We start from the raw sequence: 26,341 nt of genomic DNA on the forward strand, positions 1-26,341 counted from the left end.
ATATCTCTGGGACAGGGCACGGTGCTCTGCCTGGGCACTTCGCAGCCCCTACAATGCTGAGACTCAGGGTTTGCTCCTCCTTTTATAAGAGGTTGTTGTATAAAAAGAAATTAAAGGCAATTTATTGCTGTAGGGGTATTAAACATCCATTTGGCAGTGACACGTGCTATGGTCTATTTCGTGCTATTTGGGGAGTAAAGAAATTCTACATTCTCTCAGGATCTCTGATTCCCTTTTGGTCATCTCTCTGCCTAGATGCATAGTTCCTCGGCTGCGAGTGCTCAACCCAGTCGTGACATTTGGACGGTGCTTTCTGAAATTCCCTTACCGGCAGATACTAACCCTTGTGAACGACAGCAATATTCCAGGCTGCTACATGGTTCTTCCTCAAGTTTGTCATCGCATCCGCCTCCTGCCCTCAAATGTTATCAAGGAGTTTATTAGGAAAAAAAAGAGTTTTGGCTAAGACCTTGCTGGTTTATATTCAAACCTAAAGGTTTGCTGAGAACAGGAACCTGCCCGAATAGAAACTTTGGGAAGCAGTTTATAGTCTAGTTTTCGGGCTGCATTCACATAGGAGGACTTAGAGGGTCATGAAAGGCTGCTGCAAGGAGGCTGCCAGCACAGGAGCGGGTGTTTGTGCCTGCAGCAGCTCTTGGACCCCCTGAGGACGCTAAGCCCATACTAGTCTTGCATCTGTTTTTGTGCCTTTCTGCTTTCTCCTAGGGATTTTTTTAAAAATATGTGGAAATTATCGTTGTGGTAGATGTCAAGGAGTTCAGAGTGACCTCTGAGGAAGCTTTAATGTTGGGTTTGATTCTGTGCCTTACAGGAACACAAGAAGGATGCTCCTGTGTGGTACTCCAGCCCTGTGCCGTGTGGGATTATCCAGCCTCACAGCTTGGTGGAGGTCCCGGTTATGCTGGAAGCCCAGGTGACGGGAGAGAAGGAAAGAGTAGCTCACGTTGCGGTCTTTGGGAGCAAAGGATCCCCACTGGTGAGTGCTAGGGGAGATGTGTGCCTTTGTGCGACTCGTCTTGGTGGGGCGTAAAGTGTACAGGGATTCTTCCTGGGAAAACAAGAACTTGTAATATATGGCTGGTGTGGACAAGGAAAGAAGGGATTCATGGCATGAGCAACGGCTAATGCCTAGAGAAGAGGAAGGATGGTATTCTCTTAGGTGGTAATCTAAGTGTCTGACACCGTGTTTCATTACGGATATGTGAGATGGGATAACAAGCCCAGTCTGAAACCCAGCCCAATCCCTGGGTCTCACACTCTGCTGTGATATTAGATGAGCAGCAACTGCTGTGTCATTAGGACTCTAGTTCAGGAGCGCACAGGGACCTCCCCGCATCCTGCTAAAGCGAGCATGTAAGAAACCATGCTGAAGTGATGTTTTGTGCAGAGCTGGATTTCAGCTTTTCTGAAGTCAGGCCCATCGTGTCTGAGAAATATCCATCAAATCTCTTTGCCAAAAGTCCCAGCCACAGACACGTGAGTCTCAGCACCATTTGCATCTGGAGCACAGGGAGTTTTTTCTACCAAGCTTGGAAATGGATGAGGCAAAGCATTCCTCGATTAAAGCCTCCTAAAAGATGTTTGCATTCAGGCATACGCGACAGCAGCGACAACAAAATGTAGGCAAGAGAACATTGTGTGTAGTGTCCTGGCTTCATCTAGCTGAAATCTACAGCAAATTTAGTTAATTAATCTTTAATTGAAAATGGTATTAACTTTTGAAGCAGCTGTTTTAAAATGTCTTGTCACCTCTCTGAGCATGAAAGAGGATGTCAGAGGATTGCTGGGAACCTGAAGCTTTCTGTAACAGAAAGGAAGGCTGACATTTTGAAAGTAGCTGAGGGATTTAAACTTTCATTAAAAGGAATGGAAATGATGCTGCTGAAGCCCCTGGATGCCACTGAACCTCTCAACCCAGGCTGTTGTGGATGTGCCATGTAAACCAGTCAACAGGAAGGCTGGGCAATGCAGGCTTGGCAGGGAAGTCTGAAGTTTGACAAAACAATTGCTCGTAAATAGAAGGCATGCTTCCCTTAAAAAGGAGGGTTTCTCCCCCCTAGAATAAGCTGGCTGTTTAACTGTTAGCTTGTTTAACCTACAGTGTTCTTACAAAGCTTTTACCCTTGGGCTAAACCATGTATAGTTTCAAACTTTACCTTAATTGTTTTTGTTTGGAGAGGAATATGTCAATTTTTGGCCCAAAGGGCGAGCATTTCAGCTGGAGAATCCTAGCTGTCCCTAAAGAAATGACCAGCATGAGCTTGAGCGAGTGCGTGCACCCATTAAGTTGAACTTTAATGTGCAGCATTTATGCTCGGTTGCTTCTAGCACCCAGCGAGTGCTGTTAGGAACCTCGCTGGGTATGTTGGCAGCACAGACCTGAGTTTCTGGCCGTTAGGTGAGGTTCTTTGCATTTTCTATAGGACTGCCCTATAGTTTGGGTGTTGTTTCAGTCATTCCTTGGTCCAGAGCTTTCTGAGCTAGCAGAACAGCTAACCATCTTGTTATACACCCTGCACTGGTGGCAAATCCTGCCCGTGTAGATCATATCATGCGAATCTGACCTCAGGGGAATTGCTGCAATGTATTCCAATAAAGCAAAATTTAAGCTTGCTCTTTTTATCTTAGGTTAGGCCGTTTGGTATTGATACCGAGTCTTTAGGTGAAATATCATACAGATCTTTCGTCCAGGTTGTGTAGGGTCCCTCCACAGGTCTGTGGCCTGGTATTTTCTTTGTCAGTGACTGCATGCCAGCTTCCATTTGGTGTATGTAATCTCGCAGAATCACTGAGGATGGAAAAGACCTGAAAGATCATCAAGTCCAACCATCAACCCAACACCACCATGCCCACTAAACCATGTCCCGCAATGCCACGTCCACATGTTCCTTGAACACCTTATTTTTTTTTTTTGGTTGGAGTCACCATCACTGGAGGTGATGTCCTGCATTAAGGAGCTGGTAAAACCCCAGCTCTGGGGTCACAGTGGCAAGGCAGCCTCGTGTGCCACGTGCAGGGCATTTGGCAGCTGGTTTCTATCAGAATGAAGCAGTCACTCAAACCGTGGCTGTCTGCCAGGGACGGACGCTCTTCTTTCCTAAATGATCAGATGTGACATTACATACCCATCGACAAAGCCAGGAGTGCTGCTGGAGGGGGGGGTGTGTATGTGTGGCAATATGACTGATGGCAAAGTTGCTGTCTCCTTTTACTGCCTTTCCCCATGTGCCATGTTGCCTGTAACACTGTTGAACGGGGGTTTTTTCTCATCCCTTTTAAGACAACTGTAGATGAAGGGGGTTTTTTTATAAGCCCGTTCCTTGGCAAGGATATGTGGTGTTAGTAGACACTCTAATTGAAGCCAGCTAGCCTGGGCATCCCCCAGATGTTACTCTGCCCATCTCCAAAGGGTTCTGCTCTGCCTTTGCTGCTTATGTCCTGCTGTCACGTGGAAGCAAGGCCAGCTGGCAAGGCACAGCTCTTCCCTCCAGCTCCTTCTTCCTGGGAGCTTTGGGCAGCATTGCCCAGAGTGCAGCTCTCCGTCCCTCCCTTCTCCCAGAGGGATAAAAGGTCCAGCATCATGTGTAGCTTCAGGTCCCTTATTTTTGAGGTACCAGCCTTGGTATGTGATTTTTGGCTCTTACTTGCACGCAATAGTGTTCTATCAAAGGATGAGCGTTTTCTGGATGCTGTTCCTTCTGGCTGAGTTGGACTAGCGATTCTGACAGCTGCCAATGCCATTTCCTTGAGTCAGACATCATTAAAGGTTTTACATCAGTCTGGTTTCTTTTGTGGTTAAATCATAGTCTGTGCCCTCCAGTGAATCATACAGCAGCTTGTCAGTGTTGGGAGTTTTATGCGTTCAGATGCTGTTTAAGAGTTGGGGTGTTTGGAACCGATGAAATCCAGCCAGACTGGATAAATTCCCATTTTTAATGATGTGAGAAGGTGGTTTAGCAAAGAGATCCGTATTCCTCCTCCAATAGTCTGTGCAGTTCGGCAAGAAGAAAACTTTGGGGTCTCGGACTGTCAAAAGAAAAAATACTGCTTGAATGATGCAATTAATAATTAATGTCTGTTATTCATATAATACCAGGAATACACATAAGCACAAGTCAGAGGCAACTGACTTGCATGATACTTTTGGACAGGCTGGATCGATGGGCTGAGGCCAGTTGTATGAGGTTCAACAAGGCCAAGTGCCGGGTCCTGCACTTGGGTCACAACAACCCCATGCAACGCTCCAGGCTTGGGGACGAGTGGCTGGAAAGCTGCCCCGCAGAAAAGGACCCGGGGGTGTTGATCAACAGCCGGCTGAATATGAGCCAGCAGTGTGCCCAGGTGGCCAAGAAGGCCAACGGCATCCTGGCCTGTATCAGAAACAGTGTGGTCAGCGGGAGTAGGGAGGTGATCGTGTCCCTGTACTCGGCGCTGGTGAGGCCGCACCTCGAATGCTGTGTTCAGTTTTGGGCCCCTCACAACCAGAAGGACCTTGAGGTGCTGCAGCGTGTCCAGAGAAGGGCGACGAAGCTGGTGAGGGGTCTGGAGCACAAGTCTGGTGAGGAGCGGCTGAGGGAGCTGTGGTTGTTCAGTCCGGAGAAGAGGGGGCTGAGGGGAGACCTCATTGCTCTCTACAATGACCTGAAAGGGGGTTGTGGGGAGGTGGGTGTTGGTCTCTTCTCCCAAGTGACAAGTGATGGGACAAGAGGAAATGGCCTCAAGTTGCGCCAGGGGAGGTTCAGGCTGGCTATTAGGAAAAACTTCTTTCCTGAGAGAGTGGTGAGGCACTGGAACAGGCTGCCCAGGGAGGTGGTGGAGTCACCATCACTGGAGGTGTTCAAAAAACATGTAGACGTGGCATTGTGGGACATGGTTTAGTGGGCATGGTGGTGTTGGGTTGATGGTTGGACTTGATGATCTTACAGGTCTTTTCTAACCTCAGTGATTGTGTGATCCGTACTCTGAAGAGCCTGCTTTGCTTCTGACTTGGGCTGGTTTTCATCAGTGTCGCTTTGGGAATGTTAACAAAGTCACTCTCCAAGTGGGGCTGTGCAGTAGCAGGAGTCAGGGAGGGTGGTTTGGGGCAAGAGTGAGCAGGCACAGGGTAGCGGAAGGAGAGCTAACAGTGTGGAGGAGGTGTGAAAGAGCAAGCATGGGAAACTGGGTTTCTTTATCCCCTGATAACGGGAGCTTGTGGCTTTCAGATGGGATCCCTCCAGATCCCACACTTGCTCCAGGCTTTCTGTTTCAGTCTTGCAACACTGAAAACTTCAAAGCACCGTAATTATCCCTCAGTCTAGGAGTACCCTTAGAGCTGTCTAATCTTTTTAAACTTTCCTTGTTCTTTCTGATCTTTCCTACCTGCCTCCTGGAGCAGAAAATCCATCTAGTGAGCATTGGAGAAGGACCAGTTGTCTACGTGCATCCAAGTAAGATAAATTTCGGCAGTGCCCAGGTTCTGCAAGACGCTTCCTGAACTCTCCACCTCTCCAATCAGACTGTCATCCCTGCATCCTTCTGGGTAGAGATGGTAAGTATCTGTGGGGCTATTTCCCAACAAAAATGACTGGTCCATAACAGCCCGCGACTTGATTTTTATGCACAACATTTCCGTATCGCTCTCCGAGAGAGAAAGCAAGATATTCCATCACAATGCGGCAAGAGGAGCCTGGTTCTGGGGGTGGTTTTAGCTGCGGCACCCCTCAGTAAAATAGAGAGTTTGTATAGATGTTTGAGCAGAAATGAGTCTGGGTCATTTTTACAAGTTCTCCCTTTATTTTGTGGAAGGTATTTAGCTCGGAGAGTCATGCTTTTGGAGCTCTAGGAGATGAAGGGAACCCTGTGACCCTTTGCTCCTGAAAGGGCATGGGTTGCCCTGTGGTTTCCCTGTTCCGTCTGCATCTCCTTTGCCTCAACCTCCTGTTAATGATAGAGACTAGGGTGTGAGGTCTGTCCTCCAACTGCTGGTGGTGAGGCGAGTTTCACACTTACGGGGGGTCACCCCAGCTGGGTTGTTGCACAAAAATATGCTTGTAAGGGTGGTGTAGCGACGGAGTCTGTGGACTCTGTAGCGTTGCAGAGCATCTCTGGAGACTAGCTGCAGAAGAAGGTTATTTAATTCATGGAGGCTGCCTAGTGTGACAAGCTGAGTAGCAGGAGGAGAGCTTGGCTGCTTCCCTGGCAGGGGGAGCAGGGCTGATGCAGCCGGGAAGGGCTCGGGTGCTGAGGCTGGGTAGGATGTGCTCCCCACTGGAGGGGGGATCAGGGCAGGAAAACAGGGTTTGGAGGGGGTTTGTGCTTCTCTGTGGTGGGTTGGAGTTCTGGGGCTGGTTAACCCAGGCTGAATTTCCCTCTTGCTGCTTTTCCAGCTGTTGCACTCCAGTTTCTGTGCCCAGGAGCATAAATGTAACCTCAAAGTGGGGGATTCCCAGGGCAGCTTTCTTTGGCTCCACAATGAAAATCTGCTTTCCATCTTTGCAGAGAGCAAGCCACCTCGGATGGGTGGTACTGGTGTATAAATGATGGGGTTTGCATGCTTGTACCCAAGACTCTGTTTAGGTACTGCCGTCGGGGTGTGATGCCTTCCGTCCCTCCCCTGGGCAGCTTGCAGTGCACCCAGGGGGCTTGCAGGTGTATATCTGCCTCTCCATTGCCTCAGTGCCCTAATTGATGGGATTGGGCAATAAATCCCATCCTGCTTCCCGGCGATCTCTGCAAATATTGTGCTAATCAATAACTAGAATGGTAATATGAGGTGGTTCAGGGATGGTTTCTTTTCCTGCAGTAAAGATGGCCTCTGCTGTTTCATAGCCCCTCTGCTGACTCCCCAGCATGGAGTTACCCCATGGTGAGCATCTTGGCTTCTCAGGATAGCTGCTGCTATCCTGGAGGTGTTCAAGGAGGCAGGTCCCAGGAACCTGCTGGATCAGGCATTTCATCAAGGGCTCTTCAGGCTCTTCAAGACGGTGATGCTGAGCCTGCCTGATGGGAGCAGCACTGCGGCAGGCGAGGTGTGCTCCAGCTCCTCCCTTGCCCCCAGCAGCTGCCTACTTTGGTGCTGTTTTGTTGCCTGGATTGAAGTTTTGCCCTTTGCTGCTGTCTTAGGCTGCCTGGCAGTTTATTGATGGGAAGAAGAGAGGACTGAATAATTTTGGAGATAAAATTTGAGATGCGGTCGGGTGTCCGGGTGACCCGCACATGTACATCTGAGAGCAGAACTGGCTCCGGCTGTCCTTTAGCCTAGCTTGGGCATCCTTCATTCACTTGTGCCCCTGAACCCAAGTCTTATGTTCTCTAAGATGCCAAAGCTGCTGCTTTGATTTCCTGCTTGGAGATTGCCGCAGGACAGCGAGCTGTGATACCCCTGTCTCCCGTTTGATGGCTAATCTTGAAACCGTGGCTCTTTGCAGTCAGGCTTCTAGATCACAATTCCCCACTCGAAAGAAAGAGCTATTGATTGAATTTTTCACAACAACATTACAGCACGCTGACTGGCAGTTCAACAAACTGAATGAGATTAGATTAAGGGGCAGCAACAGGGCAAATAAAAGGCTGGTGTCTTGTTCAGAACAGAAAAGGAAAATGCTGTAATGCAGATGGCCATGGTGCTGTCCTTAACCATCACGTGCAAATTGCTGTTCCTGTCAAGTCGAGCTTTCTTCTTGCTTTATGGGAGAAAAGAGCATTATCTGAGCAAGCAGAGATGTTTTTTGTGGATAACTTCACTCCGGGATAGCGACTTAAGGAATTACCTGGAGTACCCCTCGTGCACAGGCTTCCCTGTACCCCTCTTCTCTCCGTCGGATGAGTTGCGGTGAACAGCACTGAGCATCTCTGCCACTAGAAGGAAGGAAATAAAAAAACCTCCAAAGCTGTGCATTGCGATGGGGCTTTTGGGGTTTGTAGTGGGGTGTAGGAACTTCATACCCTAGTCCTCTGTTGGCTTATCCCTGCTTGCCAGGGTAGCTGCAGGGCTGTGACCCTTGGGGCCAGCGTGTCATCCCCTGCTCATCCACTGAATCTTGTGTCTGTCTGTACTTCTCCTTGTCAGATTGCTTTCCCAGCTGCCAGGTATCCCCGTTAGAGCATCCTCTGGATCCAGCAAGGAGAGGATTTGCCTTTTTCGTGGTAAAAAAGACTGGAGGAGTAGGTCAACATGAAGGAGCTGCTGCAGCTTAGCTGGGGGCTGATGCGACCTGCTGAAAAAAGTGGCTGTTTCTCCTCCTTGCCGCCGCTGTCATCTTTTTTCCTGTTTCCCTAAGTGTCTGGTTTTTGCCATATTGACAAGTGCAGAAGAGTTGTATTGATTAATGGAAGTGTTTGCTCTCCCTGCAGAAAGGCAGAGAGGAAAAAGCATCTTTCTTTGATCATTTCCTACTTGTTTGTTGTCACTCTGTCTTCTCAGGCATCTTTTATTCGGCTGCTAAGAATGACGTCTCTCGGCATCACAGAAGGCAGCTGCATATCACGCCTGTGTGATCAGGAAAGAGAAGACAGGCTTAGGGTGTAATTTTTGTTAATCAGCGGCAGCTTTCTTCTGCCTGCATAACCACCGTGCTGGGTGTGTTATGTGCTACCACAGGGAGGCAAACGGTGGTTTCCTGGTGCCTTGTAATGAGGGAGGAGAGCCTCGTGGTGCTCTGAAAGCTCACCTTTAGACTTAAACCATTGGTTTGGTTTTTAAAGGCTGTGTTTTGCTAATACAGCAGCACCGATTTGCTGATTTCCACCCAGCTTGGTCATGCCAGAGCTGGACCATGCCTGGAAACTCACGCCATCGGTCATGAACGGGGTCAGGGCCAGGAGGGTCTGGTCTTGTGCTGGCGACCAGTTGTATGAAAACCTGAGGAAGGTGGAGGGCCGTGTCCCTGCCAGGGTTGCACAGGCTTAGGTCCAGGGCATGTGGCTTTTAGGGGAGCAGAGGTTTGGAGGAGACCTTGGAAAAGGTGCCTGAAACCTGGCCACAGGGAAGAGGGTTTTTTATCATGTCAGGTATCTCACATGAGTTCATGCCCTTTCAAAATTGCTGTATTTCAGTAATTGAAGAAGTTGTTGTTCTGCTCGTCTAGGGAAACTAAGCTCGTTGTATTGCGCTGCACCCGTTGGCCAACTGAATTAAAGAAGGGTAGAAGTCTTCAAGGCAATTATGTTCCTACAAGCCAGAGTGACTCAGCGGAGTGCTTTTCCCAAAGGAAAAGTGGGAGGAGTTTGGTTACTAAATGTTGTGCTGGGCAGCAGGTGGTCAAGCCATGCCCGAGTCCTGGCTGGCGAACCCCGATGTGCGGAGCGGTGGCACTGGTCTCCCCAGCTCAGTGGGGAGGGCAGATGGGGTCTGGAGGGGTGAGCTGTGGGCAGGGGCCAAAGGTGGAGACAGGCTTCATTAGCTCCCTCACCAGTCTGCTATTAGCTGAACCAAGTGTGACAAATTAGGCTGCGTTGTCAGTGGCAGTGAGTGCCATGCTTTAGTTTTTATATTTTTACTGGCTTTAAAGGCTCTGCCTCTTGCTTTCATAAAGCATCCCTTTGATGGTGCGCTGGGGCAGAGGCTAAACCAAGGTGGTCCCATGCTTTTGCCGAGGAGATGCTGGTGCTGAGGTGCCGGGAGGAGGCTGGTTGTTGGTGGGAGCACCTAGCCAGCCTCGCGCTCTGATCTCCACCTCGTGCTGGGGCTCGGGGTGCTTTTGTGCTGTTTTCTGCCACTGGCAGTTTGTGCGGCTAAAGAGGAGCTTGGAAACGAAGAAGGTGGGGTCCCCCACCTCAGGACTGCGAAAACACCTGGGACAAGGCTCTCCGCACAACTGATGTAGGATGGGGTTTTATTTCCCCATCATGTGCAACCTCCACGAGGAGCGATGGGTCAGCCTGACGTGGTGGGAACGCTCTCTCCCTAGAGCTATGGCTTGGTAAAGTACAGCTGCATTTTTAATACTGAGTTCTGCTTCCTCTTTCGCTTGTGCAAGGCCAGAATGACCAGACCCCTTTAATTAACTCGCTTTAAGTAGCTCCAAGAGAACGGAGTGTGGTGGCTTCTCTGTCATCCCTTAGGGCAGCCAGCCATCCTTCCATCCATCCATCCGTCTCAGATGCACGCTGGTGTCCATTGTCATCAAATTTTGGCAGCTCTTATTCACAATGGAAATCTGTCCTGCGAGAAGCTAATGATCTTAGCATTGAACTTCTTGATTAAGTGATTGATCCCTACCCTTGCCTAGCACTCAGGGACTCTGATGTCCGATAGTGCAAGCTTCTACAGGGATTAAAATAGCCACAGTCTTTGTCTATCCAGTGTGTACAGCTATTGCATCGTTTTCCAGAGCATTCAGGGAGAAGCAAGTAGCAGGGGTGTCATCAGAAGTTAGATCTTGGTCTCCAAAGTGATGGAGTTCTTCAGCATGGCTCCACGAGATTTCCTGTTTCTGGGACACAGCCTGGCTGGGTGTAGGCAGAAGCTGACCTAGAAACCTGAGTGAATGTGGCCCGGCAGAGCCTTTCGGTCCCAGCAGGTCTCCTGTTCAGCAATGCACTGTGCTGCCCCTCGGACCTGCACCAAACGCTGACTGAAAGAATGAGGACGCGATGCAAATCCTGCTCCTCCGGAGTGGGCTGTTGGCCTGGTAGGGCTTGGTGGGTCTGCGCTGGGTCACCCTGGGAAATTCAAAGTCTGGCTCCGTCGAGACAGCCTATCGTTATTCCTCAGTAATAGTTTCTTGGGTACACTTTACTGCCCGGCTTGTTGCCAAGCTTTGATAAATGAGCTTTGTCAGATAGCAGACTTGCAGATTCACCTCTGGAGCAGAGCTATCAGGTCTCCTTTTCAAGCGAGCTACCCTGTGTCAGCATGAATCAGAGGAAAAGTTGTACATTAACGTCCATGAAGACTTAACACCCACCAGCTTGGCATGAACATGTTGGCTGGGTAGCCCTTGGCTGATGGCAGCGCAGTGGATGCCTCTGAGGCTCCACTGAGGCTACATGCAGGATGCAGGGACAACAGCAGAGGGTTGGTGGGATCCTATGTGGTGAGTGAGGTCAGTCTTCTCTTGTCTACCTGCCTGGGGTTGTGTGCGTCGCTGGCCTTTGGGATGAAAATAAATGTGGTGCTGATTTGATGGAGTTTCAATGACTGTAGTCTCTCTGGGTAAGCAGGTAGAGCTCTGCTGACAGGTTTTTGCTTTGTTTGCCATCTTCCAGTCTCGCTAGACACCCTGAGGTTCAGCCTGGTTTTCAAGCACTGCTTCCCCTCCGCAGGCAGGCAGTGTCGGGGGGTGCAGAAACCAAAATGATAATTAGCCAGACCTCAAAGGGAAGATAAGAATATTCCCTAACAGAGTATGAGGTCCCAAACCAGAAGGCTGGAGAGTAAGGTTGCAGGTAATAATGGATGTGGAAGGTGTAGGAGGAGTGAAAAAAGCCTAGCCTGCGCTCCCTGGAGACGCAGAGCCCCGGGGTTCAGCCTGTGCCGACTACCTTCCTCCACTCAAGGACAGGGAGCTGCTGGAGAGGGTACAGCAAAGGGCTACGATGACGATTAGGGGACTGGAACATCTTTCTTATGAGGAAAGGATGAGGGACTTGGGTCTTTCTAGTCTGGAGAAGAGAAGACTGAGGGGGATCTTATTAATGCTTATAAATACTGAAGGGGTGGGTGCCAGGGGGATGGGGCATCTTTTTTCAGTGGTGCCCAGTGACAGGATGAGAGGTAACGGGCACAAACTTGGTCATAGGAAGTTCCATCTCAATGTGAGGAGGAACTTCTTTACTTCGAGGGTGGCAGAGCACTGGAACAAGCTGCCCAGAGAGGTTGTGGAGTCTGGAGATATTCAAAGCTCACCTGGACGCATACCTGTGCAACCTGCTCTGGATGACCCTGCTCTGGTGGGGGGGCGTGGACTAGGTGATCTCCAGAGGTCCCTTCTAACCCCTATCATTCTGTGAGTCTGTGATTCCACCCTTATCTTGCCTTTGTTTTAAGACTTTCTCTTGCAACTCTAGAGGATAAATGAAATGGAACTCAGTTTATTAGTTTTGCCATCGCCTGGAATAATTGTGATGCCTTTGGCGTGCTCCATCCTGGGATGCAGGCATGCAGCCCTGACCTGCTCTCCGTGCAGGGCGCAGTCAGCCTGAGGAGTTATTGTAGCTGGGGCGCCTACCCACGCTGCTGGGACCCTGAATGCTCAGCAAGTTATTGCTTCCCTGGCCTCCCGCTAGTCTTACTCTCATTTTGGGGGGTTATTTAAAATGCTTTCCATGACTTTGAAGTGCTGCTTGGTTTTCTGATGCTCTTCTCCCATGGGCTGGCTGGTGTCCTGTTAGAGCTCAGTGCCGCCAGCCTGACAGATGGAAACTCAAGCTGACTTCACCTGGATCAGGCACTGGGATCATGTCAGGCCTCCAAGCTCATCATTGCTTTTCATTTAAAAAAAAAAAAAAAAAAGGAAAAAACCCTTTTCTCTTACAATACTGAGGTGTTTTGGGTGAGTAGTGCCTGTTGTCCCAAACACAGCACTGAACTGTGGGGTCCGTGTGCCACTAACATCTTGGTGGACACTTTGAAGCCGTACATCTACATCCCAGTGCATTTCATGCTGACCAGGGAACATTGCACGCGTTTCTCTTTGTCTGCTGCAAGCCTGGTCCCTGCGGACGTGGTTTTAAATGGAATTGGGGGTCCAGCGCCCTTATTGCCCCATCTGTAGAGGGAGGTCTGTGAGAGACCAGAGGAAGAGAACGCTTGGGAAGCCCGGGCCATGCCCACAGGGCGTGTCTTGCCCTTTCTTTCTGCTTATTTCTTTACTGCCCTGCTGTAAACACTTACAGCTGAATGTTTCAAAGCCAAGGACAGTGGGACACCTCGCTGCAGCTGATGATCAGTGGGGACCGAGTGCTTCAGTCCTTCAGGGGCTGTTGAGAAGCACTGCCTAACTCTTGGGAAAGAAGACTTTGGTGTTAGCGTTTCGATCAACTGGTTTTGCAGAGTTATTCTTCAGGCTCTCAGCAGTATCCCGCTGCCACGGTGGGGTTTGAGCAGTCCTGGCTTCCTCTGGCCTTGAGCCTTGATGCAAACCCGGCGACCGTGGTTGGGAAGGCAGGAGAGATAAAGTAGCTTCCCTTGGTGCGCACTCCGAAAGAGAGACCAAAAGAAGAGGAATAACCTTCTTCTGAGGATGAGCATCTCTTGGGTTGGGCAAGACTGGGTTAATGAAGTGAGTCTGTTAAAGAAGGGTAAATTACAGGTTGTGTAAGCTCCTGCATAGTTGTTCTTCCCAGACACCGTAGCTTAGATTTAGGGAAATGAAAAGCCTTTATGTTTTTTACCCTCACATCTTTAGTCCTTCCTTTTCCTGCACCCCACAAGAGACGAGGGTCCATGGTTTCCATCCTCATTAGTGTTTGGCTTGTCTTGCAGGCTGGCAAACGCTCACGCTGGAGGATTGAACCCTGTAGAGGAGTGATCCCCCCTGAGAGCGAAGTGTCTGTGACTGTCATAGCAAACTTGGATGACACAGAGAAATTCAAGGATGAGGTGAACCTGTTCATAGAGAACAGTCGTTCTTATGTCATCCCCGTCCAGGCTGTCGGCATCGGCACCATGACTGTCACTGACAAACCTTTTGGTCCGGAGCTCAACTTGGGACCCCGCTTCAGGTAGGATATCTCTCATCAGCTGCTTCTGCCATGGGCTCAGCCAGGAGGAGTTTTACTGTAGTCCTTCAGGCTAGTTCTCCTCCTGTGCTCAAGGTCCTGGCTCCATTTCACTGAAGCCACAAGAATTCCTTTAGAAGCATTTTATGGCCAGTTGAAAAATGTTAGATACCCTCAAAAGCCACCAAAATGGACACCAGTTGCTAAATTGTCACTGAATTGCCCTTAGTTATAATACATTTATTTCCTCACTTTATCAAATAAAGATATGGAGGAAAACAGCAGGTCCCCGAAGCCTCCGGCTGGAAAACGCTGCATTACGAGTATAAACATATTTCCCTTTGCAGTAACATGGCTTGCTTTTTCACTCACTGTGGAGTATCATCTTGCAACAGCAGAAAACCGTGGAGGTAGCTTGTTAGCCACTCCTTGACTAAATTAATGGTGCTGCTTTATTTCCCCTTCAACTTCTGTTGATCCCATGTTCTCACCGTGCATTTATCTTCCTAAAACACAAAACCAGCTGCACTGTTCAGGCAAAGGGTGGTATGTTGGGAGCGATGAGGGTTGGCTGCTCTCTAAGGGATGAGATCCCACCAGCGAGGCAAGTGGTGCCCGGATCACCAGATGAGTCTATATACCCTGCAGCCTCCCCAGTAGCATCTTCGGAGGAAGCCATCTGAGGCAGCAGCTTCCAAGGGGAAGGTGAAATGGCAGCGAAGCTGTTCCTCCCTCTACTTGCAGCCAGGCCCGCTTAGCGTCTGATGCAGCGAGACCTGCACCTTGGAAAAATACTCGGACTATTAAGCCCCAAAGGCTGGTGATGCTCTGTCTGCAGCAACTGAGATGATGTTTGTATTGGGTCTGGCTGAGATGGAGTTCCTTTTCCCCACAGCAGCCCTCATAGTGCTGTGCTTTGTACTGGTAGCTGGAAGGTGTCGATAAGGCATCAGTGGTTTGGGTACTGCTGAGCAGTGCTCGCACAGCATCCGGGCTGTCTTTCCGACACTCCCCTCTCACCGGTGGGCTGGGAGTGGGCAAGGTTTTGGGAGGGGACACAGCCAGGACAGCTGACCCAGACTGACCGAAGGGATGTTCCATCCCATACGACGCCTGCTCAGCAATAAAAGCTAAGAGAAAGGAGGAGGAAGGGGGGGCATTTGTTATTACAACATTTGTCTTGTGGAGCAACTGCTAAGCATACTGAAGCTCTGCTTCTTGGGAAGTGCCTGGACATCACCTGCTGATGGGAAGTAGAGAATAAATCTTTTATTTTCCTTAGCTTCCGCACACAGCCTTTGCTTTTGCTGTATTAAACTGCCTTTATCTTGACCCATGAGGTTTTTTCCATCTGATTTTCTACCCGCCCTGTCCTGCTGAGGAGGGGAGTGATAGAGTGGCTTGGTGGGCACCTGGAGTCCAGCCGAGGTCAACCCACCACTATGTTCTTCATGAAGCTTTTCCTTGCTGTGCACAACCAGACCAGCTGCTGGATGGTGATAAGCTTAGGGGCAACCAAGGTCTGTCTCTTGCTGTAGCTTTGAGCTAGGTCAGCCTTTTCGGAGGTGCCTTTATGGCTGAGTGTGCAGTCAGATAACGCCATCAGGGTGCTGAAGCTGGGTGATCGCTGGGAAATAGCAGCTCCCATGACATTTTCCATCTCTGCTTCTCTTCTAGCCTGGATCCCTGCAGTTACCACTTCAAGTTGACCAATAAAGGACGACGCACCCATCAGGTCTATTGGACGACGGAAGGTTTCGCTCCCTTTCGCCTGCGTCATTGTCTCCCGGCCATCAGTAACATCAAGGGCAAAGATGCCTCCCAGAGCCCCAAACCCGCCTGCCCTGTGTTCAGGCTTCGGCCGCTGAGGATGGAGCTGATGCCAGGCAAGACAGTGAAGATGACGCTGGAAGGCTTCTCCAGCACTCCTCAGGTGAGGTCCCCCACGAGGGCTGAGCTTTTCCCATCAGATTACATCCACTGGGACTTCTTTTGCAGCCCCTTGACATTTGCTTGCGAAAATGAGCAAGAGCTTTCCAGAAACTGATTTAATGCCACAAGTTACCATGGCAGCACCAGTTGGTTTTCTTGCTGGCCACCATCAGTTGCTAAGGTTTTTTTTCGTGTTTCTATAGCTACCATAAACCCAACTTGCTGACACCAAAATGGGGGCTGAAGGAAGTATTGCTACTTCAGGGGCAAACGGCAGGTTACAAGGTGTTGTGTGCTGAGGCAGAAAGGAAGGGCAGGGAAAATAAGTTACCCTTGGACTATGAACACATGCAGAAAGTAGATTAAAAAATGCAAGGTAATGTATCTGGGGGAAGCAGTGAGTAAAACAAACCACCTGTGAGGGGAGGGAGTGTCTGGAAGCAGCATCATTTTTCCTCTGTAGACAAACATAAGCCGAGGGCTTGTCTAGCACTGAGTCCTGGAGGAGAAAAAATGAACACAGTGTGTCAGCTCTGATGATCATTCTCCACAGGGGAGCCTGTTCCCAGGGATCATTATAATTGACAGCTTGACTTTTGTCAATATTTCAATAACAGCTCACCCCAGTCTCTCAGCCAGCCGTGGTGTCCCAAGGGCAGCCAGGTCTTGCAGCACCCTTGGATGGCAGCTGAGAGGGGGGATTTCAGCAGGGTCACTGGGTGTTCTCCCTGGACCCTTCTTTCCAGGGGAAATCAAACTCTGCAGAGAAACTGCCAGCTAACCCTGGTGTGCATTCGCTGGCTCCAGATGTTTAAGCAAATATGGAATAAATCCCCATTAAGCTCCTGCTGATAGCAGTGCTTTGAAAGGTCTTTTAAAGGGTTGTCTCAGTAGCAGCTTGAGGAAGACTTGATTACTCACTCAGCTGACTGTGGTGGGACTGTTCCTGTGCAGTTCTGAGCCCAAAGGTTTTGCTGAAGAGGGAAAAAGGTACTGGAAAGGAAACAAAGTGATCAGGGCACTGGTGAGGGTGTCTGGCCTGGAAAGGCAAAAGGGGATCTGTGAGCTCAGCTGTGGCTGCCTGGTTCGTGCAGTCAAAGCCCAGACCCTGGGAGTGGGCTTTCCACCTTACTTGGGTCTGGAGAACTTAATTCTCTTCAGGTTGGCCAGAAGCCCAACTGCCTGCACTGCCTGTGCAACACAGATGATTTTGGAGACTGTAGGCTCCAACGAGGAGTTGGGTTGTGGTGTTGTACCAGAGGGAAGAGTGAGAAATGATGGGAGGAATTTGGGAAAGTGAAACCATGAGAAATCAGGAAAAAGTCTTGAATGCAAGAGCATCCCGCTTCAGCAGAGGGTTTTCGTGTGAAGTGCAAGACATCTCTTTTCTGGGGAGATTGCTTTTAAAACCAGCTTTAGGAGGGCACAGTACATCCTAGGAATGAGTGATCCCCTCTTTACCTGAAGGCAGGCTGGCTAGTTGGGTTTTTCCCATGGATCCTTTCCACTAAGCTTCCAAGGGAGGGTTTGCTGGCATTTGCCTTTCTACCACTTGTTTCCCTTAATATAGTTACATATTTTTTAATCCATTCCTACAGCCTTCCGTAAGCATTACGCTTAGCGATGGGGCACATCAAATCATTATTTGGGGCAGGGATTATTACAATTGTAGACAGCACATGACTCAAGTGCCTTTTGCGGGTGTTGGGGTGTAGTGGTATGGACATTTGAGTGCAGAATAAATAGGATGCAGCATAGGAAGAGAGGGGGCTGTTGAGGAGATGAGTGACTGTAACTTTATGGCAGTAATAGCTGCTGATGGCCAAGATCCCATGGCATGGTTTTTATCCAGGCTATTAAAATCCTTTATGTCCACGGTCGGGTGGCTAGCAACTGCAGGGTGTTTTCTGGACGCCCTGCTAGCACCCGCTGAATGACGTGTGACTCTTGCATGCAGGTGGTGAAGGAGCGGCTGCTGTGTCATGCCATGGTGGGGAACAAGGCAGGGAAGGCACAGATCATGCAAGTGGACGTCACCTGTGAGTTTGTTGTTCCTGTTGTGCAACTATCCTCCAGAGAAGTCACTTTCCGGGTGGAGAAGGTAAGTCTTTGGATTGCATTCTGGCATTGAATAGCTTGGCTGATGACTGAGAGCCCGTGGGGTGTGTGCACTTGTGTTCAAAGGAGGAAGTTAAATATCTTCTCCAAGTCCTCGGGGCTTTTGCTATTGATTTGAGCAGGACCAAGCTTTTGCCATTAACACCGAAATCATTATTTTGCTCCTCTGGGCTGGGGGACAGTCTCACCAGCTCTATTCTGCCTTTTTTGATGTGGAGACAGAATTGAGTTGCTGAGCCAAGGGTGGAGGGTGAGATGTGTGGGACCCCCGAGAACAGTGTGGGCTTTGCTCAGCCACCTCGTGTGCTGGGGCTGCAGCTGAGCGATGCTAAACCCACTCCTCACACCTCCTGAGGCGCTTTGTAAAATAAGTGAGGACATTTTTAGGGATGGGACTGTTTCTTAACTTCACCGAAGTAAAACTGAGATTACAGCTGCTCCGCCGAGGGGGATCGTGGCCACTTCTAGAGACACACCAGTTTCTGTACTCAGAATAACGGGAGGTTTTTAAGGATCCTCCAAGGCACAGTGAAGTCTGAACACTGATCCTGTAGGGAAGCTGAGAAAAACTGATTTAGCTGTCAACTCCTCAGGCTGATGAGGGAAAACTGTCATCTCTTGTCTCTCTTTGCCTTCTATGCTCTTGGTATGGATGCTAGCTCTTTGCATTTCCCCAAGCCTCACTTTCTTCAAAGGACCCACAGACGTCCTTCAGCCGCAATGGTGATAACACCAATACAAAGCAGGTGCCCTTTAGTCTCTGGATCCTGACTCCTGCATCATCTTTCCCTCTCCCGCGAGGAGTCTGAAAAAGAGAAGATATTTCATTATTTAGTTTCTGTGTTTTCAGGTCTCTCCTCTGGTTCCCAGGCTTCCAGAGAAGCACAAAATCCTGTGAGCAGGCAGTTCAGATTTAATTAGAAGCTTTTCAGCTCTCCCTGATGTCTGCCTGTGGTCTGCTTGATGCCACGCGCTCCGATTTATCGAGCGTTACGACGCTGCAGCTGTTTGATATCAATACACCCAGAACTAGTTTCCCAAACACTGTCTAGTTTATATAAACCATGCAGGAAGCCCAGAGCAATGCGTAAACAGGAAGAAATAGCTTAGGCTGAGCTTGAGCTTTGAGGCTACAGACACCTTGTCACTGTAGCAGGGGCGGCAGGAGACACGTTGCAAACGAACTGTCGAGGTTTCTCGCTGGCTGTGTGTGCATGGAAATGTTCAAAGCTAACTGTAGGCTACTGCAGGCTCTCCACTAAGGGCTAAATCCTGCTTGCTTTTCTCCTTTGACTAGCATCACTGCTTTTATGAGGCTACCAGAACCGATAGGCTTATAAGAAATTACCGTATGTGCGTGAAAAGTCTTGTGCCATTCCGCCCAAGAGAGGGTACAAAACTGGAGACAAACGAACTGGGTTCACTTTCTCTTTTGATCTTGTTCAAGCAGCTGCCTCCTCTCGGGGTCCTATCCCCCCATCTGTACGTGAGACTTTCCCTGTCCCCCAGGGGATGCTGTAGTTTCTAAACATGAAAAGCATCTGATCTACTTCAAGGAAACCTTTCTAGAAGAGTAGAAGTGAATAAAAATAGTAAATAGAGGTGTATGCTCTTCTGGGGTTGAAAAACTTGAAACGCATCAGAAAGGAAAGGACATCCGTGGTCGCTTCAGGTTGTTTTTTTTCCTTGTCTCCTTGTTTCTGTAGCAACCCAGTGATGTCCTTACTCTTCAGCACAAGCCTCTTTCTTTAAAAAACAACTCCTCCCTGCCACTCAGCGTTGTCCTGGCCCTAAAGCAACCCTTCATGATCTGCGATGCCGACCGGCAGCCCTCCCCGCAGATGTTCAGGTGAGCAGCCGTGGACCTTCGTGCTGGTGGGGTTTGAAGAGGGAGGAGTGTGGTGGTGCATTTCTGTTGGGAGGTCCTCTGGTAGAGAGGTTTATTCTTTAGAATCAGCAGTAGACTGGCCCGAACTAAATTAGATTCAAAACAAGTTGCTGAAGGAACCAAAATATCATCTGAATTGGGGAAATACGTCCTGGCTGTAAGCCATGAGGAGAGGGGAGCGTGCAACCAGGTCTGGGCACGCCATGTAGTAAAGGTGTCTCCTGGAATCCATCCTAGCTCTCCAGCAGCCATCCAGATAACCTCAAGAAGCAGCTTGCTCCCTTCAAGGGCAGCCCTGCTTTCCAGAAGGCTGAGGATGCTCCTCCAGCCGCTCCCTGGCACCTGCCCCGTTGTTGGTGGAAGGTGTTGGGTATGGACTCTGCTAAACGTGTTGTGGTAGGCACGGCCACCGTTTCTGTGCCGTGCCAGTGACTAGCACTTGCAAAGGTGAGGCTGCAATGCCGTTGCGCTTGTGCTGTGAGGATAAAGGAGTTCCTGTAGAGTCAGGGCAAAAGGCCCTGGCTTGCCATGCTGGTTTGGTTATGTATTTAGCGTATAGCTTCTGTGGGTCCAGAATTCAGGAGAACAATATTTACTTCCCTCTTGTACTGATGCAGAGCACAGAGGCATGAGCCTGAGATAGTCTCAGACAAGAGTGGTGTGGTGCTTGCGGGCAGCTGCACGCTGTAAAGAAAAGGAAGGATGAACTGAGAAGGCCACGTTGGGGTCACATGTTGAATATTTACACGTTTCATGCCGTCAGACCTTGGGACTTCATCACACTGGTGATTAATACTCTTCATCTCCTTGCAGTCCATGAAGCTGGAGGTAGATGAGGAGCTTCACCTCTCCATCAGATTTAACCCTGCTTTTGAAGAGCGTTTGAACACCTGGGTAGCAGAGAAGGCTCTGAAAATACGCTTTCTTGAGCACCCTCATGAGGACCAGGTCACCGTTCGGGGAGAGGTCTACTTCCCGAATCTCCACATCCAGACCACAGCCCTGGACTTCGGCTGTATCTTGAACGACACTGAAGCTGTCCAAGATGTCGAGATGACTAACTGCAGCCCGCTGCTTGTCCAGTACCACTGGTCATTCCTGGTGGACAGCCATGTGAACCAGATGAGGTACGTGCACCAATGCCCTCTCCTTGAAGCTCTTCTTCCTGGTGTCCTGTTTGTACTTTGCAAAGACCAAGCTGTTTGCCTGGGATCCGACAAATTGCCTTCAACTTTCCCTTGTGGAAAGAACACCTACCAGGTGTGGTCAGGCTAGATGCGTAGGGAATAGGTGATCTCCACCAGTTTGATGCTGGGAAAGAGGCATCGTTCTCCAGCCAAGCTGGGACTGTAAGACATGGCCAACACTTTTCGCATAGCCCGTAGCCTAGAATCCTGCTTGGTGTCTGGAGCTACAGAGCCATGCTTAGGCACTTGGAGAAGCAGATCTATAACGGGAGTTCTCTTCCTTCCCTGCCAACCCTACTTGTCGTCATGTCATGCAAAGAACCTACACAGGCACTGCCACCAGAACGATGTGCTGTTGCCCCAGTCTCTTGCTGCTGCTATGCCGTAGCCTCCGTACTGGTTCCCCTGGGAAGGAAAGCTGCTGTGGAAAGCTGCTTTCTCAGACCTTTGTGGCCTGAGGCAAACACCTCCTTGGTGAAGTGAGTTTTCATCTGCTCAACTGCATGTCACATTCGCCAAACAGCTCTTTAGTGTTTTACAGCGAAATGGCAGGTTCTGCTGCAGCCTCGGGTACAGCTGTAGGTGTTGGGGGGAGGACTTGTCTGAACATCCCCTGGGAGCAGGGCCACCCAGCGTTGGTCTGTGGTTTCCAAGCCAATCTTGTAGTCATGCCGGAGCACATCTATAAACACATTTCTAGGAGTTCCTCCTGCTGTGGCCTCTCTACATAGTACAAAAGTCTAGTCTGGGCAGTTTTAATTACAGTCACAAATGGTTTTTCCATAATGCCCTAGGAAACCGAGGAAAAATAACCATTGTGCATTGAAGTGCTGCTGTTACAAATACCGGAGATCATCAATAAACAGTTTTGTTCAGGGCATTGGGGTCTGGCTCAGAGGAGACGACCTATTGGGAAATGGAAATTAGCTATGGCTATGAGGAGGGCTTGGGGGAGAAGACCTGGGCATTGGGGTGGCCCATCCACAGCTGGCTCTTGCCAAGTAACAACAAGTCTTTAGTGTGGCCCTTCTTGATGCACAGCGCCTTCAAGAACAGACCCTAAAATGCAGAGGAAAGTCTGCAAAAGCAGGTGGAGGGAGGCGGGCAGGGGAAGAGGAGCAGGGCTGTAAGCTCTGCTTGGAGGCCCCTGTCATCTCCTGGTAAATTAGATTAGGGTTTAATTACCAGCTAAAGGGAAAATCTAATTTTGATGATAGAACAATGCATATATTTTATAATAAGAGAAACAAACACATTACAGCGAAGCCTGTGTGGAATTAATTTCCTCTGGGGCCACTTGTTGGCCAGTTGCCTGTTTATCTTGACTCTTATTTTTTTTTAGAACCAATTTAGGTTTTTGAAAATGCGAATGCTGAATCAGTTCTCAGCTTTTAATTACGCCGTCTCCACCTACATTGGCTTTGCTGGACCTGAGCCTGCAGGTGCTCATTCTTCCAGTGGATGCGGAGTCACCCGACTCTGCTGAGTCGGTAGCAGTTGAGGGTCCTGAGCATCTGGCAGGATAGAAGCCTCTGCTCCACAGGGTTTGGCATAGCCCCTTTGCTGGCTCGTTAGCGCTGTGGACGTTACGACAGCTCCCTTCTCTGCTCTGCATATTAATTAAGCAGTAATGTACTCTCTCCAGGTCCCTCAGCAGACACCATGTGATCCTCTGTGGCAGAGCTGGAAATGAAGACGGTCTCCAAGCTATTAACACCTCAAATTGCTCATTAAGAGCCCTGCAGAAGGGCAACATGTCAGATATTATTTCTGGTCCACATTAAGCACTGTTGGTATTCTAAATTATCAGATCAAACTAACTCAGTCTGACATTGAGGGAATCAAACATGAGGTCTCAGGAAAGGAAGGTGAGATCAATAGAATTTAACTGTCCATACATCTAACCTTGCTGGAGCCGATCATCAGAGACTCCCAGCATCAATCAGACACACACATTTATTTTGGCCAGGAGAGAAAAGTGTTGTTTCTCTGCCTGGACAAGATGCTGTGTGCTTAGATCTCTTTTTTTATTTTTTTTCCTCTCTTCTAATTGTTCAACCCATTTTTTTCTCCTTACTCTTTAGTCACTGCTGCTACTTTGAGCAGAGCAATCATATGAGCAACACAGTCCAACTGTTGCTGTGTGGTTGGACATGCCCAACTCATGCCAAACCATGCCCCTTCTCTGATGCTGCTGAGCTGTAAATCTCTCATGGTTACTCTTCTTCTAGACCTATGTGGTTAGAGGCAGACTGAGAATAGGCTCTCCTCACCCCTTGGACCTTTGATAGCTCAAAGCTGAGTTAAGCCTTTGCACCAAGATGTTTTCTGCAGCGCTGGAGTGGATCTCCAGAATCGCCCAGGAGGAGGTAGTAGATCTAGAGTCAAATTCAAACATTTCATCACCTTTCTTACCTTAAAGGTTTCTTGAAAGACTGATTTGTCCCCCTTTCTAAGGGCAGTACCCAGCTTCTCAGCTTTGTTTGGGATTCCCATCAAAAGGAAGACATTAAATGCAAAGGATATACAAGGATTTTCTTAGAGACCTGTGACAAAGGCTCATCCCCAAACTTAGCTGTTCTCTAGAGTTTTCATCCTTCATTAAGGGTCCATGTCTTGTCATTTACTTTGAGCGTTGCTGTTCCTGCATCACCTCTTTGTCCCCTTCATGCGAGCCATGTTCCCTCCCTGGGATAGAGCTAACAAACGCCGTGCGGTCCGTGTGCCACGATGGATCAGCAGGAGCTCTGCACTTCCATGGCACATGTCAAGCCCCCTCTGTGCATTGATCCGACATCTCTGGAGAGTGGGAGAGTCTTGGCTACAAAGCCAGTGTAATGAATTGCCAGTAGATTCTTTGGGGAAAGAGTTTGTTGGCCTAAACATCTAGAAAATGACTCTTCCCTTTCCATCCAGGATTTTCTTGGGCAATTTGTTTTGAACAAACCAGCAGCCTTTCTCCTCCCAAGTGGATCTTCCTGTAGCGTTACTAATTCCTCATGCCTCTGCCCTCTCTCCTTCCATGTCCCCTGGCAGGTTGCACTGCAGGGACCCTGCGAGCCAGATCTCAGCCTTGGTACTGACAAATAAACCCCCAAATCACTTCTGTGTTGTATTTGATGAGTTTTTTGCTTTGTTGTTTTTATAGCAAGGAAGAAATGGAAAACGTAGACGGTGAAAAACAGTGCAAGGCAAAAACCTGACAGCAGTGCTCTGTCAGCCACCGGAGGGGAGAGATAGCAACATCAGCAGTGAGAATATACATCAGACATGCACACGTCCACTGTGCCCCTGATGCTGGGGAGTCTGGGATGGGTGACAGTAGAGCATACCCCCTTCTCACCCCCCAGTGCAATCAGCTCCTCGGGGCAGGACGTTTTGGGCTTTGGTAGTCCCATGGGTGCTATTTCTCCTGCTTAAATCCCATGGGTAACCTAGAAAAGGAGGACTGAGTCGTGATGGAAATGTGCTGCTGAAGGTGTCCTTTAGCCGTGTGTGGTTTGGCAGCAGCTGAGAAACAGTTTGCTCGGTGTAACAGAGAAGTGGCCCCTTATTTCTTGGAGACGGAGTCTCTTGGAGCAAGGGCTGGGTGCCGGGAAGGCTTCACTTCTGGGGTGGCAGTCCAGCTGCCGTGAACGGCTTATGGAGAGGCTCTGTACTTATGGACAGAGGCACCAGGGAGCTGAAGCAAGGGAGACTTGGGGAAATTTGTGACCTGTTCCCCTCCAGAAAGGATGAAAAGTAAATACAGTGAGTGCCAAGGAGGGGTTTGGAGCCAGGAGTGAGTGAGCATATGTTGTTGCCAAGTCTGTATTAGAGACATAAACCCATCTACTCGGCGTGGTACAGTGATGCTTTATCAGAACGAAGGTTGGAGTGTGATGATTTCCTATTTGCAACATGTCTGTAAACTTCTTTCTTCTCTACCTTCACCTTCAGCATAGTGACCCTCACCATGTACCCTCCACCTTTGCGCCTTCCAGCACGACACTGCTTTTTCCCCAGCTCATTTGCTGGGAAGCTGCAGGTTTGTGACAGCTTCTGCTGCCCCGGGGCTTCTGCCCAATGGTTTCACTGTTGAGCACCTGGAGGACTTTTACCTGGGCCATCGCAATGGAGGTTGGAGCCCAGAACGGCTGCTTGGGAATCACTTCAACTGTTACACTTGGGTTTTCTGAGGCTCAGCCTCCTCCTTTGCATGAGGGTGACAGATCCCGAGAGCTTTCATTTGGCCAGGCAGACCGGGGAGCAGCCCCAGGGTGTTGGAGGAGTGGATTGAGGGCAGGGGAGGTGAAGGAGAAACTATTGCTTGGGTGGAAAGCGCTGCATGTCTCCGCCAAGGTGCTGTCAGGCAGCTGACTCTCTCCCTGACTTTGTCCTGTGCCATTAGGACGAAGCGTGGGAGATATCCATGTGCCATCCGTGCCCTGAGTGGGCTGCGGTTGGACGGGGGTTACCTTCTGGTCTTACAGCTGGTCAGCAAACGCTGGCTGGAAGGTGACTTCTTGCTCTGCCAGCGATGTTCAGCTAGGGAACCTGGGGAGCAGCCGACTTCTCTCTTTGCTTTCTGAATGTCTTCATTACCCAAGACATGCAGTGGGAACCCGAGGTACGTTTGCACTACAAACGACGTCCCTCTCCCTATAAATGCCATTATGCCTGTGCTGCCTGGATGGCTCATGCTTTAATTGCCGCTGGGCTGCTGCTCAAGACCCCATCTCTGCAGAGCTTTACTGTTTATGCAACAAAATGTTAATTTGGGGGGGATTTTTTTTGTTTGGTTTGTGGGAACAGCTTGCTGTGATAGCCTGGCTGAGGCAGAGCGAGAGCATCAATTCGGGAACCGAATCCTGGGTGGCAGGATAGGCTATTTGCGCCTGTTTATTTGCTGAGCTGCTGTCACTGCATCTGATGATGATGAGTAAGGTGACATAATTTTCCAGACCTCATTTCTCTTAATCTTTCCAGCTGTTTCTCACCCATCACACTTTTCCTACATCATGCAAGCTGTGCATCAAACAGTGTTCCTTAAGGGAAAATCCATCTGAACCCGCTGGCATCGCTCTGCCCAAGAGTGTCGTTTCTAGTATTGCTGTGCTCTTTGGTACATCCCTGTCTTTACAGGGGAGCTGAGAAATCTTTAAACTGTTAGGATTAGGAGCTCAGGCCAGATTTGAATCCACGTGTCAAATCTTCACATATTTTCGGGTATAAATCTGCACTGGGGATTTTTGTGCTGATTCCTTCTAGTCCAAAGCGCTTCCTAGAACACAGGTGATGGAAATCTCAGCTCCCTGGCCGTCCCTTCTTCAGCCCGGAGCTGGCTGCTGCCGAGACAGGGATTTGCAGCAAAAACCCTTCCAGAGAACAGGGATTTTGTCCTGTGTGAGGCTGGACAGTGAAGCTAATGCTCTTCCTTCTCTCTTTCCTGTCGAGAGGCTGATACCGGGATGGTGGGTGGACAGCATGGGTTTTGGGTGGGTTTCAGATCCCTTGGTGCTTACTGGCTGGTTTTAAGGCAGACGAGGAGAGTACCAGTGAGGGAGATCAT

The 26,341-nt window shown here is 49.5% G+C and overlaps 1 pseudogene; it reads left to right on the forward strand.

Moving 5' to 3' along the window:
- Positions 1-26,341, forward strand: part of LOC132321696 (hydrocephalus-inducing protein homolog) — a 124,538-nt pseudogene that overhangs the window by 65,208 nt on the left and 32,989 nt on the right.

This window comes from Gavia stellata, unplaced genomic scaffold, assembly GCF_030936135.1.
Source record: "Gavia stellata isolate bGavSte3 unplaced genomic scaffold, bGavSte3.hap2 HAP2_SCAFFOLD_87, whole genome shotgun sequence".
NCBI lineage: Eukaryota > Metazoa > Chordata > Aves > Gaviiformes > Gaviidae > Gavia > Gavia stellata.